Source organism: Equus caballus, chromosome 8 (genome assembly GCF_041296265.1).
Source record: "Equus caballus isolate H_3958 breed thoroughbred chromosome 8, TB-T2T, whole genome shotgun sequence".
Classification (NCBI taxonomy): Eukaryota; Metazoa; Chordata; class Mammalia; order Perissodactyla; family Equidae; genus Equus; species Equus caballus.
In genome coordinates, this window is record NC_091691.1 from 31,711,485 (window position 1) to 31,728,959 (window position 17,475).

Consider the following 17,475-nt stretch of genomic DNA (forward strand, 5'->3'; position numbering starts at 1 on the left):
GGCTGGCTTTTAGTCCTCTAAAAAACACAAACCAAAAGAGGAAGAAAGAAAGAGAAGCCTTTGCCAAGCGCTCTCCTGTGAAGGAGAAATCCCGGCGATTCGGGAGGAACAGTTGGTGCGGAGGAAGGTAGAGGCCTCATGCGGGAGGGGCAGGAATCCCTCGCAGGGCCCTCACCCAGCGCGCCTGGGTGGAGCCCAGATCCGTGTGGGCTGGGAGGAGGTTGCAGGGCGTGAGCCCCTGGGAAGTCCTGGGCCCAGTGGGGTCTCAGCTCCAATCTGACCCTCTGGCCCCACGTGCCGTCCAGGCTCTTGATGGTCAGTGGCAGACACCCAACTTGAACTCACTTAACTAGGAGCGGAATGCATTCACTCGTGGAATCTAACGAGGGGAAAGGCAGCGTGAACCTCAGGTGCTGGAGCCCAGAGACTGGGCTCCTGACAAGCCCCCTCTCCACCTCGCACGGTGGCTCCCCTCTCTCGGCCAACTTTCTGCTCTCCCTAGCTTCTTTCAGGCCGAAGCCCCCAGATGCCGCCTGCATAAGGCATGGTCTCTGTGGCGAAGCCTGACAGCATCTCTCCTCCCAAATCGCTCCTCTCCTTGCCAGCATAGCAATTGAACCGAGGGTCTCAGCTGCCCAGATGAAGACTACATCTCCCAGCCTCCTTTGCAGTGAGGTGTGGTCACATGACAGGTCCTGGCCAATCAGCTGTGTGTGACCGAGAGTGACACCTGGCTCACCCCGGTGCAAGTCCAGCTCATGTCCTCTCCTCCCAGGTAGGAGGCCCACCCGGTGGAGAACCCTCCCCAGAACAACACGAGTGGAGATGGAGATGTGTCTAACAGGAGGTGGAACAATGCTGGGCGGGCACCCCTGGACGAGTCACGGCTGGCCTGAGAAACGGCCCCCTGGACGCAGGTGAGCCAGAGAGCAGCCCCTTAGCGCCAGACCCACAGGTCCGCGGCAGCCCGGGCTCAGGCCGTCCCGAAGGCCCCACGTGGAACCCTTGCCCCGCCGTGCCTTCAGCCGAGCATGCGTGTCCACGCTGTGGCTCCCCACTTCTCTGCAGGCCAAACCTTCCTTCCCAGGCCTCCCCCTGGGGCCCTGCTTTCCTCTGGGCGACGGCTGGTCCCTGTGAACCTGTCAGGTCGTGTCTCCTCCTCTCAGTGACGGACACCTGCTCCCTGGGAAAGAAATTCTAAAGAAGGCGCCAAGGGGGAATGGCCGTTGGGTGTTCCAGGTGGTGGTCAGCCCTGCGTGGCCGTCTGTGGTGCGGAGTCTGTCTGGCCTCCCTCCCCACCGCAGAATCTGCAGTCGGCATTTCCTGCCGTCTGCGTGGACGCTGCGGCAGCCCCGATTCTGCGAGTCCAGGCTCTAGAGATCTTAGCTTGAGGCTCAGCCGTCGAGAGCCAGCACCGTCTGAGTGTATCCCACCCCCTCCAGCCTCCCGGCCCCTCGTCCTCATGGACCCCTCGTCGGTGTGTTTGCTTCTGGGTGCCGCAGTCCCAGAGGCCCCAACTGCTTTTAGAATCACACCCAGGTCCTCCTGTTGTGTCTGAGAACTGGTGTGGTTGGGCTGCTGCCTCCTGCCTTGTCTTCCCTCTCTTCTCCCTTCTCACTGTGTCCTAAGCACCCTGGCCTCCCGCAGTTCCTGGGACGGCAGGCCCCTCCTGCCTCAGGGCCTTTGCATTGCTGCCCCTCTGCCTGCTGTCCTCTCGCCGCCCCCCCCCGTCTGTTTCCTTTCCGTTAGCTGACTGCTGCCCCTCATATCTTAGCGCCCTCCCTCTAGAGCACGTCAGGGCCTCCCGGCTTTCTCCCCATAGTCCCATATTCTTTCTTTCATAGCACTTACCAAAGTCTGTAGAAGGGTAGTCTTGTCATTATCTGGTTAGTGCGTCTTTCTTGCTACATGAAAAGACCCCTGAGAACTAAAATGTACGTCCCCACCCACCCCTGTCTCTCCAGAATGCAGCTCTTTGTGGAAGGAAGGATAGAGGGAGACCAGCTGCACAGGCGCAGACGAGACGGCCTGGCCTCTGGGGTGCCCTCCATGGGGACCGCTCACCACACGAGCGACTCCCCCCATCGAGAGCGGCGGGAGCGGGCGCGGTACCCTTCCCAGCTCCGTCTGTGGTCTTGACACAGCACCAGCTACACATCATTTTTAATTCAACCCAAATCGCCCGTATGGAGGAGCCGGGGAGCCCGGCCCGGACGAGGGAGTCATCAGACAGGACACCCTCCACATCGCGAGGACAAAGCCGTTTAATGGCTTCCCTCGTCTGGGAGCGTTGCTTGTCCTGGCTGTTGATCCTCGCGGTAACGAGGCCTGTGATGGAGCGACTAGGAGGCTGAGCGTGGGTTTGGTGAGCACGCTCTCAGGCACCACTTGGCAGAGGGGCCCCAGCGGCCGTGGAGGAGAAGCACCGTCGCTGCCGGCTCCTGGCCTCTTCTGTTCCCTGGCTGCGTGAGGGACAAAGGTGCAGGGAGCCTGGGGCCTCCCTGGGGACACTGTCACCGGCAGAGCAGGCGGAGCCCCCCCACCCGCAGATATACAGGAGGGCCTGGCCCTGCCCCTGGGCCGAAGAATCGGGAAGAGAAGAGCCAGGTGGCAGAGACGCTGGGCCGGCTCTTCGCACCCCAGTGTCTGGTGAGTGGAGGCAGGAGGGCCTTCTGTTTCTAGACACGGTGACGTCAGCTCAGGAAACAGAGTCACACGTCTTCCCCTCGTTTCTGGCGAACCATCCAATCGCGCACTGACTCCTCCTTGTGGAACAGACACCTGTGCCTTTTGCGTGCTCAGTGTCCAGTGCCCCTTCGCTGGGGGCAGCAGCCCCGCTTTCCTCTACAGAGTCACTCCAGCTTGAAAGGGCCGAGCTTTGGGTGGAGTCGACCCCATGATCTGCTTCCAGGGTGGGGCGTATGGCCTGGGGCTGGCCAATCAGGACATTCCACCACCACCCCCAGCCCAGTGATGATTCAGGAGAGGGTATGTGACCCAGCCGGGCAAGGTCAGACACAATCCTAGGGTCTTTGCTGCAGTTTTTGAGAGAAAGCCTTCCAGGGGCAGCCTCATGGAGACAGGAAGCAGTCCAAGAGGGGACAGAGCTGAGAGCTGGAGAGACATTCCTGACAACATGGTTTGAGCACCTGGATCAAGCTATGCCTGAAGCTTGAGCTGTCCTTGAATTTTCAGTTACGTGAGCCCTTTGGGGCAGGACCCAGTCTGAACAGAGCTTCTGTCAGTTATAATTGAAATGTGATTCACTGCGACCACAGCAAGTCCAGCGCATCTTGCCTGAGGCTTCCCCACCACCTGAAACCACAGTGGGTGGCGGGGTCAGCTCAAAGGAGCAAGCCCGGGTTCCGCGGCTGGACAGGCAGAAAGAGGTCCAAGTGGGATCGACGCCTGGCACCATCACCTCTCTAGGGCCGCATGGTGGTGCGTTGAACACTGGTCCTGCACAGCCCCGCGCACACTTGTCAGCTGCAGGTCCGGAGCCACGAAGAGACTCTGACAGTGGCCCTCATGTGGGCTACACGTGTGGTCCTTCACTCACACTCAGGCCCGGCCAGTTGGCCCCAAGCCGTGGTGCCGTGCTGGTTTGGTAGAAACCTAGGGAGATTCCCGCTTCGGTCGCCCGTGTGCAGGAAAGGGACCTGCCTGTCTGCCGAGCCCCAGGTCCCACCTCGCTCTCCCACCCGAGCCTTCCTGGGAGCTCTGCCTCACGGACTCAGGGTTGCATCAGTTATTTGTTGCTGATAGTAACCACGTAACGGCTTAACAACAGCAATCTTTATTTTGTTCACAAATTACATTTGGGCACAGATTGTGGGGAGGAGTCGTCTCTGCTCCCAGAGTCCCCAGGGCAGCTTGACCAGGAGCCGGGCAGGCACCTCCAGGCGGCTCACACAGGGCTGGCCAGTTGGTGCCGGCGGAGGCCGGGCTCACTCAGGGGCCTCGGTCTGTCCCCGCTCGGCCTCTCCAGGGGCTGCTTGGGCTCCTCGCAGTTGGAGGTTGGGCTCTGAGGACAAGCACCTTGGAGAGAAGTGTCACCTAGTGACCTAGTCCCAGATGTCACATGACCTTGCTTCCACCATCAACAGAAACCTAAGAGGATTCCAAGGGAGGGGACGGGGACCCCACCTCCCAAGGAGGGGCTGTCAAAGCCACGTCTTAGAAGAGCATGGAGAACAGGAGTGCTGCGGGCTGAACTGTGTCCCCAAAAAGACATGCTGGCGTCCTACCCTCTGTACCTCAGACGTGACTTTATTGGAGACGGGCCTGTGCAGACGATCAAGTTAAGATGAGATCCCTATGGGGGGCCCCAATCTAACGTGATGGCGTCCTCACAAGAAGAGGACGCAGACACGCCGAGGGACGACCACCGGAGGAGACGGCGTCCACACGCCAAGGAGAGAGGCCTCAGAGGAGCCAGCCGCCACCTGAGGCCGCAGTGGGGGTGGGACCGGTTCAAAGGGGCGACCCGGGTTCCACCCCTGGACCCGCAGAGAGCTTGCTTTGATCGTGGACTTCTGGCCTCCAAACCCGAGAGACAATGAATTTCTGCGGCTTAAGCAGCTGGGTCTGTGGTGCTTTGTTGCGGCAGCTGCAGAAACTGATGCACAAGAGCCTGTCACAGTGTCTCTGCCACGGAGTGTCCACTAACCTCGAATCTCGGAGGACAGGAGGGGCAGAAGCAGGAGAGACCACTACACACAAAGCCAGGTTCGGCCCTGGGGGCGGGGTCCAGGGGGCAGGACTGCGGGTTGGGGGGACAGAACCAACACCACAGTGAAGGGCAGACCCCGCCCAGCTCCCCCGCCTGTGTCGAGCACGACGCTTGTGCTTTCCCGTGCTTTCTCTAAATCTTTTCATTCAAATTTAAGACAAATTAACTTTGCAATTGTCGACAAAAATAATCTAGAACCAAGCTATCAATGAAAATTTGGGTGAGTTTATTCTAAGCTAAAATGTGAGGACCATGGCCTGGGGCCTTTGTTCCAGAAGGAAGAAAGGGCATCAAAGAAGTGGGGTGCACAGAGTGGTTCTAGACCCCCAGAGAGGACGTTTCACATAGGATTGAAAAGTCCCTTTGACAATAGCCAAGAGACTGCTCTGTCGGCACAGCGATCGACGGACACAGCTGGTGGGTCTGCCATCTCGGTGGACACAGCAGGGTGGCAGGTCTGTTGTCTTGGCCTGGATGGTCACAGGTGAGCTGGGTGGTCACAGGTGAGCGCAGCCATCAGTTCCTAGCCTAACGAAAGATGCTTCTCCTTAAGGAAAGGCCAATGTGCAGGGAAGTTGCACCTTTCTCTTAAGGCCATTTGTTTTTGCCTTAACGGATCTACGATGCGTGCTCAACGGCCACGTCAGGCCCTTTTGGAAAAACACTGTCAGGCCAAATTAGGTTTACACCAAATGGCCTCCTCATAGACTCCAATAGATCCTATTGCTCGCCATTTCTATTCGTCACAATTTGCTAAAAAGTTTCCATGTCTGAAAAACGGGCTCAGCAGGGACTGTGGCCCGTCACCCACGCCTGCCCACACCCCTCCTGCTTGGATGCTGGCTCCGGGCATCTCTCGCCGCTGCCCCCAAGGTGGTCCTGTCCCACTCTCCACCCCCACCCCGCCCCCCGGCCCTGGGAGCCCACAGATTTACATTCTCTCTCAGCCAGAGGTGCCTAAGAGACTGCCCCCAGCACGAGGATGGCTGCTCCCAGGTGACCCGTTCGGTCCACCTGCACAGGCGGAGTTTCTCTCACTGCGAAGGGGACGGTCCGCTCGGGCAGACATCCTGTCACATGCTGTGCAGATGGAGGCAGCCGCTGCGACAGGGAGGACAGAGGCTCGGCCAGGCGGCCTGGGGGCGGGTCCAGCAGGGCCGCAAAGTCCAGACCCGGGACACCCCTGGAGGCGGGTGTCACGGGATGGAGCTCCACCCCCCACCCCAACCTGCCAATGTCCCACAGGCTCACCACGCACCCTGCAGAGTAGACTCTTCGGGAGTCCGGGCGCTCCCTGCAGTGAGACGGGCGCCAGCCTCACACGCTGCTGCAACCTGCATGGTGAGCGCGTGGTTCTCTCCCTCCTCCAGCTGGGGCGACACCACCGGACTAGCGCCAGGGTCACAGACAGCACGGCTGACGCGCTCCGGGTGCCCCATTTCCGCACCAGCCCTGCCCGGCCCCGGACGCAGGACCGGCAGGTTGGAGCCACGGGAAAGAAGAAAACGCATCCGAAGCATTTCTGTTCCCGCCTCTGCGAGGGAGAACAGGCTGTGCCGGCTGCTCTGTATTCAGAGGGCGGCTCCCTCCCTGTGGGCTGGGTTTCTGTTAGACACAGTGGAACATAATCCAGAATGATGTGTGCCACCTTTAGGACCAGCCCCCTCAGGTCTGCTCACCACAGCACTAGGGCAGATGACCCTGCGCTCACGTCCTGACCTCCACATCCCAGCCCTTGGCCAGTGGTCTGGTCAGTGTCAGGGAGCCCCAATGCCTCAGGCTCCTGACCAAGCAATAAGTGCCAAGTGATCAGGACTCAACAGAAGAGAAAGACTGGCTTTCTACGGCGGGAGTTCTCCAGAGAGCTGGGCGCCAAGGAGCATTGGAGCTGGCCCTCAGGACAGGGCTCAGCCAGGATGGAACCCAGGAAGCCGGTCATTCCAGCTTGACCTGGAAACTGTCCTGCTCTCAGCCTGGGGTGGGCGGAGCCAAAGTGCCAGGCTACCGCCTCCGGTCACCTGCGAAGGCTGTGGCAGGATGGGGGGCACAGAGCCAGGGGTAGGTCTGTGTCTGAGAGCCACACGGATGCTGGTGGCCCAGGTACCGCAGGGCATGTCCTTGTCTTGGGCAATGCAGTGAAGAGAGACGCTTCCGTGGGCACCGAATCTGTACGAACAGAGCCAGCAGATGGGCATCCAGACCCACTTCCTCTTAATTTGCTTAATTTAAACAAAAAGGAACTTTTGCATCTTCTCTGCACATTTGTGCATCTCAGCCCCCCTGCTGGGCCCAGCAGCCAGCAGCGTCACGAGTTCTCAGCACAGCCTCCTCGCTTTCTCGCAGATGAAATCTCTTATTTCAGAGCTGCTCACAGGGGGCCTTGACTTTGAGGCTCTGACGCCGGCTCTGCAGAGACGGCTTCAAGAAGCTGGACCCACTGTGAACAGGGCTCGGAGTGTGCCCCCTGCGGTGGGGGTGGGCCTGCTGTGTCCTCCCTGCAGCGAATGGAGGGGGCCATCCAAGGCCATTCGCACGTGGGCTCAGGATCGCCCTTCCTCACCGCGGGAGGGCTGGGCCTCCTGCCGGCGGTGAGGAGAGGCGTCCCGGGCAGCAGTCCATGGCCCAGGGCAGCACAGATGCGGGCAGAAGCACCAGCCGCCACGGGCCGGCCGGGCGTGGGGCTGGGCTCGGGAGCCAGGGCTCTGCTGCCAGCTCCACCGTCAGCTGGTCATGCGACCCTGGGCAGCTGGCTTCTCTTCCCTGAAGTTCAGCTTCTCATATTAAAGTGATACAGATGCCAGTCAGGGCTTGTCCAGTCGCTGTCAACGGCAGACGCCCCAACTGAAAGTGGCTTAAAGCAGAGTGAGGCACGTACCTGCCTGTGCGGCCAAAAGTCTCAGGGGCTGCCATGAGCTTCAGGCACACCTTGATCCAGACGCTCCACCGATGTCATGGAGACCCAGCCTCTCCTGGCTCTGATCCCACTGAATTGGCCCCACTTCCAGGCCAGCTCTTCCCTCCTGGTGACAAGATGCCACCAGCAGAGTGTCCAAGCACTTGGGACACGAGAAGCCCCTTTCCCATCACTGTGGGGGGAGCCCTGGCAACGTGGCTTGGATCACAGGGCCTTCCCTGGACCAATCGGATGGGCAGAGGAGGGTGGCACTCGGATTGGCCAGGCCTGGTCACACGCTCGCTGTGGGTTCAGGGGTGATGTCACCAGACTGGAAGAGGGAGAGCGGGGTCTCCTCGCAGGAACCCAGGGTGCTGTTACCCAAGGGGGCGGTGCTGGGCATTGATCGCGTCACTCCCAACACTTCATGACTCGATCGGCCACGAGGCCCCTGAAGCTTGAAGACCAGCTGCCAGCAGGGCTGCTCGGGGAGTGAAGCTGGTCCGGGCAGCCCTGCAGGCTCTCGGATCCCTGCATGGTGACCCCCAGGGGAGCAGGGGAAGGACCACAGGCCCGCAGACCTCGGGAGCCTTGAAAACGTTGGGCCATAAACCCAAATGTGCCAGGCAGGTAAAGGAAGCCCCAGGGGACAGGGGTCATGGCTCGTGCTGTTTGCCGGCCCTGGAGCGGAGCCTGAACTCAGCAGGTGCTCAGTGAGCAGCTGTCGGGAGGATGCGCCAGTGAGCAGTGCGAGCAGAGCAAGGAGCCAGCGCAGGCCTCGTGAGCGTCCGCCGAATCCCAGACTGGTGGCAGGGACAACATGGGGTGGTGGGGACGCGGCAAAGTGGAGAGGTCACACCCCACGGAAGGCAGCAGCTGCCACTTAGCTCCAGCCAGCTCTCACCAGACAAACTGAACGTTGCCAGAACCCCTGGTTTTTGGAGAAAACCAGAAACCTGTTTTTTATGAAAAGTTTCTTAACTTTTAAATATTTGCTACTAACATACCATGGAGACAGAAAACGGAAACATGTCCAGTGGCCCAGATTCGACTTGTGACGGCCGTTTTGTAACCTCTGATCTGGTCCAACCTCTGTTTTCCGGGCAAATCAAATGACAGCCAGCCCAGCGGGAGCCGCCCAAGCACGGCCCTGCTGGCGTCTCGCGGGAGAGGCCAGAGCTCGGGGTTCCGGCCCAAAACCTGGAGCCCAGGAGTAGTTCCGACGGAAGAGGGAACGTGGGAGTGAATGTACAGGGTCTCCAGGAACAAGCGGGTGCTGCCTGAGACCCCCACGGGTCCCCTTCCTTTGTGGGGGCCTTCTTCCTTCTCATCCTGTCCGAGCCGTTCCTGGAAACAGCAAAGGATGGAGATCTCACCAACTCATCTGCCAAGGCCACGTCCCCTTGAGAGAAAAGTGCAAGGTGCTGATGACTCGCAGCTTCTTAGAGAGCAGCTGGACCCCGGGCTGAGCGTGAAAGTCACGCACAACGGGCCCCCTGCCCCTGGACCCATCGGAACGCTCTCAGCCGTAACGGAAACCCAACCAAAAGGCAGCCGAAATAGCAAGGGAGCCCTCTTCTCCCACCAAGGACGGCAACAGCAGCCGGCCAGGGTGGGTCGTCTGAGCTCCGCGCAGGTTTCTCCCTGGGACTGAGGCTACCTCCTGGGTCCGGGCCGCCCGTCTCCATGTCACCATCTAAAAGCCTCCTTTTCTCTTGTCCCTTTTTAGGAGTGTAGGCGATTTCCCAGCAGCTCCTGGCAGACTCTCCCTGAGCCCACTGGCAGGGCGGCCTGCGGCTCCGGGCTCTCCCCTCGCTGGCACGGCCCACTGAATTGCACGAGAGGCTGAGAACCACCCAGGGGCAGTGCTGGGGCCGCCACCTCCCCAAGCGAGCACAGTGCTTCCCAAGGCCGGAGCAGAACTGGGGCCCGTAGCCAGGGAGAAGGTTGCCTGGCAACCGACAGTGTCGGCTGCCTTCCCACCACCTGCTGCCTGCCTGGCTGGACGCTGCCTCGAGGATGGAGGCCAGGCCAGGGCAGCCAGGTGGGCAGGGCCGCCCCGCTTGTCGACTCCTGTCTGCCCAGGGGTGTGTCGAGGTGGAGGAAGAGAGGGCTTCTGCTGGGTAAGTACGTGCTGGACGACACTGCACACGCACACACAGCTCATGCTTGCACATCACACAGGCACACGTGCACACACAGCACACGCTCACATGTCACACAGGCACACGCACACACAGCACACGCTCGCACATCACACAGGCACACTCACACACAGCTCACGCTTGCACATCACAAGGCACACGTGCACACACAGCACACGCTCGCACGTCACACAGGCACACGCACACACAGCTCACGCTTGCACATCACAAGGCACACGTGCACACACAGCACACGCTCACATGTCACATAGGCACACGCACACACAGCACACGCTCGTACATCACACAGGCACACGTGCACACACAGCACACGCTCGCATGTCACACTACACACGCACACACAGCACGCGCTCATACATCACATGTGCACACACACACGCAGCACACACACCACCCAGTGTTTAGACCCAGCCCCACAGAAGAAGCCAGCTCATATTTCCGATTGTAAACACAATTACACTGTGGAACCGTTAGCGTGACTTCTCCACAGACGTGTGACTCCCTGTGTGGCAAACAGAGATGAGATTCACGACTGCAGAGAGCCTGTGCTAGAAATTCTAATTTTTATTTTACTTGAAATTCAACACCAAATAATAACAGCGCCGCTTGGATGGAGCACATTTCCACGTTCGAGGAGAAGCCATCGTGCTGGCAGAGCCCCGCGGCGGCCCCAGGGCTGCCCAGACAGTGATGCGGAGGGAAGAGGCTGGACCTGGTCCTTAGGGCCCGGCCTCGGGGAGAAATCTTCGAACGGAGAGGGATGGTTGTCAGGAACAGCCAGACGTGTGGCCCAGGGGTCTGGGTCCATGGCTCCAGGCTGCGTTGCGCAGCCGTCAGGACGTCTCCCGGCTCAGCCGTGTCCACTGCGCCCAGTGGAGAGTGCAAGGGGAGCCGCCTTGGAGACGCTGCCTCGGTGGGAAGCCAGGACCGCGCTCTGCGGCTCACGGCCAGTATAGGAGCGGTGGGGCCACGAGGGCCTACCTCTGCGGGCGGCCGGGAGGGACCTGCTCACGCCCTGCCGGCCCTCCCTGCGCCCACTGCCCCTTCACCGGGCACCTCTGTTTCCCCTGGAGCTCCGTGGTGGCAGCAGGGGCAGGAGAGACGCCTTGTCCTGGTGGGTCCTCCCTCAGCCCCTGCCGTGGGGCAGACAGAGCGCCAGGACCACGGGGATTCAGGGAGTCAGCGGCGAGCAGCAGCCAGCCGCCGGGATGGCAAGGACACGGCCGGCCATGCGAGCACAGCCAGCGGGCCCTGGGTCCCACCTGCATGTCCCACCTGGTGGCTGGCTGCTCGGCTCGAGTCTCCCACTTCGGGAGCTGATCCCGACTCCCCCCCAGGGCTGCCTCCGCCGTCCGGCTCCGCGGCATTAATCTCGTGTCAACCTGACCAGGCCATGGTACCCAGTTTTTGGTCAAAATCGGTCTAAATGTTGCTGTGAAGGTATTTTTCAAGTGTAATTACATTTTTTAAATTATGGTAAAATATGTATAATGTAAAATTTACCATTTTAACCACTTTTAAGTGTACTGTCCAGTGGCATTAAGCACACTCTCACTGTTGCGCAGCCATCCCAAACATCCATCTCCAGAACTCTTTTCTTCCTGTAAAACTAAAACTCTGGCCCCGCAAACACGGACTCCTCAGGCCCCTGCCCGAGCCCCTGGTGCCCACCCTTCTACTTTCTGTCTCCATGAGTTTGACTCCTCCAGGACCTCATATCATTGGAATCAGACAGTGGTGGCCCTTTTGTGTCTGGCTATTGCACTTAGCAGAACGTCCTCTGGGTTCGTCCATCTTGTACTATGTTGCAGAATTTCCTTCCTTTTTTTTTGAGGAAGATTAGCCCTGACCTAACATCCGCCACCAATCTTCCCCTTTTCACTGAGGAAGACTGGCCCTGAGCTCACATCCGTGCCCATCTTCCTCTACTTTATATGTGGGACGCCTACCACAGCATGGCTTGACATGCGGTGCCATGTCCACACCTGGGATCTGAACCAGCGAACCCCGGGCCACAGAAGTGGAACGTGTGAATTTAACCCCTGTGCCACCGGGCTGGCCCCATGAATTTCCTTCCTTTTTAAGACTGAATAATATTCCATTATATGTACAGTCACATGCTGCATAGTGACGTTTTGGTCAACGATGGACCACATATGTGACGGGTTCCCCTAAGATCAGTGCCATACAGCCTAGGCAAGGAGCAGGCTGCACCATCTGGGTGTGTGTAAGTGCGCTCTGTGACGTTCACACGACGACGGAATCACTTACTGATACATTCTCAGGACGCGCCCCCATCATTAAGTGACACATGACTGCACAGACCACACTTTGTTTATTCGTTCGTCCGTGGACACTGGGTGCTTCCACACTTCTGCTGTCGTGAAAACGCTGCTGTGACTGTGGGTGTGCAAATACCTCTTCGAGACCCTGCTTTCAGGTCTTCGATGTACACCCAGAGGTGGAATTGCTGGACCATACGATTGTTCTATTTTAATATTTGAGGAGCCGCCATCCTGTCTTCCATGACAGCTGCACCATTTTACACTCCCACCAGCAGTGCACAAGGGCTCCAGTTTCTCCACATCCTCACTAACGTTTGTTATTTTCTTCTTTTTTGGGGGGGAGGAACATTGGCCCTGAGTGAACATCTGTGACTCTATCCCTCTATTTTGTATGTGGGACACCTTCACAGCATGGCTTGATGAGCAGTATGTATGTCATGCCTGGGGTCCAAACCTGCGACCCAGGATCTGAACTCATGAAACCCAGGTCACCAAAGCAGAGTGGGCACATGTAACCACTACACCACCGGGCTAGCCCCTCTTTTTTTTTGTAAAGGTATGCTTTTTTTGGCGAGGAAGTTGCACCCTGAGCTAACATCTGCTGCCAATCGTCCTCTTTCTTTTTTTCTTCCTCCCCAAAGCCCCGTACATAGCTGTATATCCTAGTTGTAGGTCATTCTAGTTCCTCTACGCGGGATGCCGCCACAGCGTGGCTTGACGAGTGGCGGTGTGTAGGTCCACGGCCAGGATCCAAACCGGCGACCACCAGGCGGCGGAAGTGGTGCATGCAAACTTCACTACGCCACCGGGCCAACCCCCTTTATGTTTTTGATAGTAGCCATCCTAATGGGTGAGAGGTAGAATCTCACTGCGGTTTTCATTTGCGTTTCCCTAATGATTAGTGATGTTGAGCATCTTTTCACGTGCTTTTGGCCATTTGTTTATCTTCTTTGGAGAAATGTCTATTTAAGTCTTCATTTTTTAATTGGTTTGTTTGGTTTCTTGTTATTAAGTTTTCGGAGTTCCTTCTATGTGCTGCATATTAATCACTTACCATGTGTATAATTTGCAAATATTTCCTCTCATTCTGTCGCTTGCCTTTTTGCTCTCTTAATAGTGTCTTTTGACACACAAAAGTTTTTAATTTTCATGAGGTTCAATTTCTTTTTTCTTTTTTTTTGAGGAAGATCACCCCTGAGCTAACTACTGCCAATCCTCCTCTTTTTGCTGAGGAAGACTGGCCCTGAGCTAACATCCATGCCCATCTTCCTCCACTTTACACGTGGGACGCCTGCCACAGCATGGCTTGCCAAGCGGTACCACATCTGCACCCGGGATCCAAACCAGCGAACCCCGGGCCACCGAGAAGCAGAACATGCGAACTTAACCACTGCACCACCGGGCTGGCCCCCTCTTTTTCTTTTTTTAAAACTTATTTTATTGAGGTCATGTTGGTTTATAACATTGTAATTTCAGGTGTGCATTATTATGTATCAGTTTCTGCATAGACTGCGTCGTGCTCACCACCAATAGTCTAGTTTTCATCCCTCACCAGACACACAAGCCCTTTTCCCACCTCCCAACCCCCCTCCCCTCTGGCAACCACTAATCTGCTCCCTTTATCCACGTATTTGTTTATCTTCCACATACAAGTGAAGTCATACAGCGTTTGTCTTTCTCTGTCTGGCTTAAGATCATATCCTCAAGGTCTATCTATGTTGTTGCAAATGGGACAATTTTGTCTTTTTTATGGCTGAGTGGTATTCCGTTGTGTGTGTGTGTGTGTGTGTATATATATATGTCACATCTTCTTTACCCATTCATCAGTGGATGGGCACTATTTTTCTTTTGTTTCCTGTGTTTTTGATGTCACATCAAGAAATCTTTGCCAAATCCAAGGTCCTGAAGCTTTCCCCTGTGTTTTCTTCTCAGAGTTTTGTAGATCTAGGCCTTGTATTTAAGTCTTTGATCTATCTGGGGCTAATTTTTGTATATGATGCAAGGTAGGGGTCCAGCTTCTTTCTTTGTCGTGTGGATATTCAGTTTTCCCAACAGCATTTGTTGGAGAGACTGTCCTTTCCATATTGAATGGTCTTGGCACCCTTGTCAAAGATCATCTGACCACATACGTGAGGGGTTATTTCTGGGCTCTCTGTTTGTTCCATGTCTACGTCCCTCTTTATGCCAGTACCACACTCTTTCAATTACTGTAGCTTTGCAGTAAGTTCTGAAATCAGGAAGTATGAGTCCTCCAGCTTTGTTCTTCTTTTTCATCTTTTCAGGGTCCCTTGAGATTCCATATGAATTTTAGGATAGAGCTTTCTATTTCTGCCAGAAAAAAAAAAGTGATTACTGTTTAAGTCTAGGAGAATTTGAGTAAAGCAGATTACTCTCCATCATGTGGGTGAGCCTCATCAAATCAGTTGAAGGCTGAAAGAGGAAAAGATTGAGGTCCCTGAAGGGGAGGAAACTCTGCCTCCAGGTGGCCTTTGGACTCAAGCAGCCTCTCACCTCCTGTGACCAGCAGCCTCATCGCCTCCTGTGCCTGGAGGCTCGCTCCTCCCCGGACCACATCTCAGCAAACGTTTCAGTCGGGATAGATCAAGTTTCACTGTAAACCAAGAAGATCATCCTTATTTCTAGGCAATATGTTCAAGAGCTTCCTAAAATCTGCTAACTTTCGGGCTAAAAATCACTAAAAATCAAATGAGTTTTCCCACCAATAAGACTTGCGATCATCCCTGAGCCTGGGAGGGATGGAACTGAGTGGTAATTTCCCCCCTGCAGGGAGAGGAGCCACGGAGCAGCTGTCCTTCTCAACCCTGACACTCTTCTCCTGGAGGAGAGGAGAAAACAGCCTACTGAGCCGGGCGCTACTTCCAGGTGCCTCTGAAGACGGAGCTCTCAAGACGCGTGCTGCCCGGATACCAGGGGTGGGCGAGAGTCACCCTGTGCGCTGTTTGCACCCTAAGCATCTGAGCTGCTTCTGATAGATCCCGACGTCCGCTGCTGGCTTGTCACGGCGCAACCCGTTTCCATGCAGCCAGGACCACCTCCTCCGGAGCAGAGCCCCCGAGTCGCTCCTCCCGGCAGACAGAAGCCTTAGCGCTCCCCGCAGAGCGCTCAGTGCAGGCAGAGCAAACCCCTACGTGACCCCGGCCCAGATTCCTCAGCGCCCCCAGACCCCAGCCTGGCCCACAGGCCCCTCGAGACGGCCCTGCCCTCGCTCTTCCATGGGAGTCATTTGGCTTTGCCATAATTGTGCCTCATAATAAGCCACCCCCAAACTCAGAGGTTTTCAACAAGTGCTCATAAGCCACAAGTCAGCAGGTCAGCGACCAAGCCAGGCTCCGCTGGTGGTCCTCCTGGCCTCACGGGCCCCTGCTTGTTCCGGGGTCGCAGGCCTCAGCTGGGATGACGGCCCCCTCCACAGCTGCAAGCCGGCTGTTCTGGGGTGACAGTGGGGAGAGAGTGAGTGGCAGTGCAGGCACTTTCCCAGCCTCTGCTGTCACATCCACCGTAACCTCTCGTGGGGTGAGCTGCAGGGCCACAAGGCAAAGGGTGTGGAGACAGGAGGGCAGGGAATCGGGGCCACCACATGGTCGGCCCCCAACCCTACCGCTCCGCTCTGTGACCTGATTGTGGCCGCCCCTTCTTGGGGAGGCTGCACTGTGCCCCCAGCCCAAGCGCACTCGCCCCCCTACTGTCTGGTCACACTCGATGCCTTGGTTGTGCTTCACCTCCAGACACCCAGCCCAGGGCAGGCCCTCGTCCGCACTGTGCCGTCCCTCCCAGCCGTCCCCACCAGGTGGAACAGGGACTAACTCCTTGGCCGGCTGCCCTCGGTGGGGCCGCTGAGGATGACGACCATGGGGCTTGGCCTCCCCAGATTGGGTTCCCGGCACAGGGCGGGCGCAGTCGTGCTCAACAAATGTCGTCGACTGAGTGAGTGATGGGGCCAAGCTGAGGACACGGGCTCACCTGGGGCCGAACAGCTAATCGGATGTTGTGGTAGTTTGCTGTATTTGGTTTAATCCTCACCAAACGGGTCTGACAACAGCCCTGCCCCTTCCTTCCTTCTTCCCTGGGGAGGGGACAATCCAGAACAAGGGGACCTCTCTGTCCTCCTCCCATCCCAGCCCACGTCTGACAGAGTCCACTCGTGACCCAGTCGTACACACTCAATTCTTGGCCTCTGTGCCTCTCTCCCTGCAGCTCTGGAACTTCTGCAAACAGGATGGGCCTCCTCATCCAGTCGGAGAGCAGCAGCGGGCTCCTCCAGACGGCGCGGGCTCGCCACCAAGACAAATGCACGGGGGACCTGAACGACGTGGACAGACTACACGTACTCAAAGAGATAAACCGGTGATAATTATTCACTGTAACAGCTCTGGAGCAACACCCTCCAAATTGTAATTGTCATTTTGATACTAAAATAGATTATTTTGAAGAGAAAGGCTGGTGAGTGAGCAGAATCCTGAGCAGTTTCATAAATATTCCCAATCTTCAGAGCAGCAAATACTAGGAATTTTTGTATTTCCTCCTCCTTCTTGCTGAGGCCCAGGGAAGTGGCCAGGAGAGCTGGGGGTGTGGACAGCGAGATGGAAGTCAAGGGTCCAGGACTCCACAGGAGCCCAGAGCCGGGGCCTCTCCCAGGGAGGGAGGCGCAGCCCTTCAATCGAGTGAGGCAAACCTGCAGGGTGTAACAGGACTGGCCCTGTGGCAGGGGACAGCAGAGCCAGCACCCGGGGGGGCTTCCTTCAGCCATGAGGAGCTAGAAACCTGAGTGAACGGTGCCCAAGCACTGGCTACTCGGAGCGTGGCCCCCAGGGTCACCCATAAGCTTGTGAGGAATGCAGATTCCCAGGCTCCTCCCAGACCTGCTGAGCCAGAATCTGCCTTTCAGTACCATCCAAGGGGTTCACACACACAGTAAGGATCCAGAAGTGGGCAGATGTGTGGCCCTATTTTGGTGGCTTAAGGATGTCATAGCTGAGATTTCTGCAGGAGAACGTCCTTAATCTTCTCCTCAAGGTTACAAAATGGATGCTGCAGGCCCAACCATCAAGCTACATTTCAGGAAGAAAGGAGGAAAAGGAGCAGAAGGAGGGACAGCTCCTGGACCTGGAGAGAAAATTTCCCCATAAATCCCCACAGACCAGAACCACATCTCGCTGTGACACCTCACTGCAAAGGTAGTTGTGAATAACAGACTTGGTTTTAGCTGGGCACGTCGTAGCACTGAACACAATCAAGGTTTTGTAAGAAATGAGGAAGAGGAGATAGATACGCGGTAGGCGAGTACAGCGTCTGCTCACCAAACATGCCATCAAAGGGTGGGCCCCGCCACCCCCAGCAATTGCTCCCCTCCACGCCCCTCCCCTGCAAAAGAACAGATCC

General features: G+C 57.1%; 2 long non-coding RNA genes across 3 annotated transcripts; one reads left to right on the plus strand and one right to left on the minus strand.

Moving 5' to 3' along the window:
• Positions 1-721: 721 nt before the first annotated feature.
• Positions 722-16,525, plus strand: LOC111774690 (uncharacterized). 2 transcript variants are annotated; one of them, XR_011441422.1, is made up of 3 exons: positions 726-917; positions 14,863-15,008; positions 16,291-16,525. It is a non-coding gene; the product is annotated as an uncharacterized lncRNA (long non-coding RNA). The 2 variants fall into 2 exon arrangements; XR_002809814.2 differs by lacking the exons at positions 14,863-15,008; positions 16,291-16,525 and adding an exon at positions 1,965-4,947 and having other exon boundaries at positions 722-917.
• LOC138925369 (uncharacterized) lies at positions 4,936-8,044 on the minus strand. Its single transcript, XR_011441421.1, has 3 exons — positions 5,991-8,044; positions 5,668-5,833; positions 4,936-5,260 (listed from the first exon to the last, which is right to left on the minus strand). It is a non-coding gene; the product is annotated as an uncharacterized lncRNA (long non-coding RNA).
• Positions 16,526-17,475: the final 950 nt, after the last annotated feature.